We start from the raw sequence: 2,881 nt of genomic DNA on the forward strand, positions 1-2,881 counted from the left end.
ACCCACCGCAATAGCGCAGCCATAGCAGGGGCAGCCACCACCAAAGCAGTGACAACCGACAAACAGCAACCCTCAATTGCAGCAGCCCCAAAACAGTCCCGCCACCACCACTCACAGCCCTTTGCATCCTTATCATTCCCCTGTCAACCACCACCTCGCTACACCTCAAATTGTAGCCACCCAATGCACAACTTCGCCACCTCGCTGCAATTTTTTGCCCTATACATCGGCGCTGCCGTTAACCACCACCAATCGCCTCCTTATCCACCATTCACCACCTTGCAACATTTACCTCCAAACACAACCACACCAGCAGGTTGAAACCTAGATTCGCACCAATTTCGGCCTCGATTCGCAGCAATTTCACACAGCAACCACCATAAATTGAAACCCAGATTTGGTCCGGCCATTTTCGGAGGGTTAAGGAGTTCGCCGCCGGTTTTAGGTTGGTTGTGGTGGCTGAGATTTCATGGTGGGATTGTTGGGTTGGCTAGGATAGATTTCTGTTTTTTTTTTTAATTATTAGGTCAATCTTGTGCTGACATGTGCCATTTTTTTTTTAAAAAAAAAAAACGCTTTTAGGAGGTAATCGGTTTTTGGGTCTATTGGAGGCAAAATCATGTAATAGTTAGAATTATTAAAAAATAAACCTTAGCTGGCATTTTTAAAAATAAATCGGCGATAATTAGGATTATTAAAGTGTATTTTTTCTTTATAATATTCATTAATATGAAAACCAGTGGATCCTTTTATAAATCTTTAAGGTTTTTCGTGGTCCGAGAGCCTAGTACAACTGTCTATAAATACATGTAAAACTCTTGCATTCTTTCATACCCCATCCAAACTTTAAACCGAGCTTACAAAATATGGCAAACACAAAAGTTTTTCTTATTGTCATCCTCTTCACCGCAACTCTTATCAGCTTCTACGAAGCCTCAGCTCGTGAGCTTGCTGGCGGCAGCCCTCAATCGACTAGTCAAACTCGTTAGTTTCTTATACACCCGTCTCGTTATTTATGACCTCTTTTCTGAATTAAAATTCTTATTTTCTTAGTTTTGTGGTCATTCCATCTATATCAATACAATTATTAGATATTTTCCTATGTATACCCCCGAGTGCACATAACATACATAAGTGCATTTAAAAGAACAAAATTTTAATCAGGTTATAATTTTTTGTGCATTTAATAAATAAATTGAGCAAGCTATATCAAATCAAATGGGCTGCAAAAAAACGAAATAAGATTTGTCCATTGATCCATGACAATTTTCTAAATTATATTCTGAATAGGAAAGATACGAACTTAATCCGTCATTTGTAATACTTTATTTTATTTCGTTAGTTAGTTAAGCTTATGTGAAAAAAGAAAAAAAAAATATTCACTGTCTCACTGATTTTTAATGGAACCACATGACCAAGTAACAATGACGAATTCTATTAAAAAAAAAAAAAAGAAAAAAAAAAGTAACAATCATGAATACATCTTGTAATAACGTTGTGTTATAGGTGATTTATGAATCTTGATGAGTTCATATATTCATTTGTTTTTGCAGAGTCCGTGGAGGAGTCGAAGCAGTATGGCTATGGCGGAGACAATCCAATAGGTCAAGGTCGCAGTCCAATTTATGGCAGCGGTCCAATTTATGGCAGCGGTCCAATTTATAGAGGATGCAGATACTTAATGGGATGCCCACGCATTCCACCAAGCCAACCCTAGAAATGAAGACAAAGATTGTTGAGGAAAAGCGTGATTAAATGACACACTGTTCATACATCCTATATTTGTGTGCATCTATATGGCATCAATATATTGTGACAGAGCAAAACTTATGGTTTGATTATTCTCGGTTAATTAAGTAGGTATGAGGTAGTTTTTGTCTTGTTCGATTTGTGGTCGGATAAGTTAACTATCACATGTATAATGTAATCGTAATATGGACCTGTAATGTATGTACTTGTACTCGTACTTTTTAAAGCTATGTTTCTCAATTATTACTACCTATAGAGTTCAATGACGCATCACCAATATGACCAATAGCAAGGTTAGTGCCATTAGCAACTTTAACGTGAATTGGACCACGATAGATTTAGTCGACATAATCCCTTTCATTATTTTACATGGTATTGGAGCCATTTTGACACAAAGGTCACGGGTTCAAATTTCACCCCCTTTAACTTTTAAGTGGAATATTAAGCGCTGAGTATGAGAAGGCCCATACTGCATCCACTCTTCAAACCATACAAATATATATTTTGACTTGCAGGGATACCTAAGTTTTATGTACGAATATATATATATATATATATATATATATATATATATATATATATATATATATATATATATATATATATATATATATATATATATATATATATATATATATATATATATATATATATATATATATATATATAACTCTAATATTGTACTTTTTTTATCTACTTTATTAAAAGTAGAAAATAACTCTTAAAAATAGTGTGCTACCAACTATACCCTCAAAAATATGTAAAAAATTGTGTACAAAATGTATATTTACTTTTTTACCCTCATTAATATGTTTACTCTCATTAATATATTTAATTGGTTTTTTTTTCATTAAACATACCATCAATTAATACAAAGTTTTTTTTTTAACAAAAACTTGTAATGCCATTTTTTAAATAAAATAATTATAATGTTTTGTACTTCATATGTTATTATTATTATTTAAAAAGGAAAAAAATTGTATGTACAAAGACTTTGTTTATTACCACGGGAAGATTTATTTTTACTCCGTTGTGGTTGCTCTTCTTATTTACAATTTTGTTGTCCTTTAATTACAAATATTGTTAAGGTTTATTAGCTTTTCAATTGTACATGATTTGATGGCACGCACAT

The 2,881-nt window shown here is 33.3% G+C and overlaps 1 long non-coding RNA gene across 1 annotated transcript; it reads left to right on the top strand.

Annotated features, from left to right (window-relative positions):
* Positions 1-786: 786 nt before the first annotated feature.
* Positions 787-1,998, top strand: LOC145635041 (uncharacterized). The gene is made up of 2 exons (XR_014113757.1): positions 787-984; positions 1,554-1,998. It is a non-coding gene; the product is annotated as an uncharacterized LOC145635041 (long non-coding RNA).
* The last annotated feature ends 883 nt before the right edge of the window (positions 1,999-2,881 follow it).

Source organism: Chenopodium album, chromosome 6, assembly GCF_948465745.1.
Source record: "Chenopodium album chromosome 6, dcCheAlbu1.1, whole genome shotgun sequence".
Lineage (NCBI taxonomy): Eukaryota > Viridiplantae > Streptophyta > Magnoliopsida > Caryophyllales > Amaranthaceae > Chenopodium > Chenopodium album.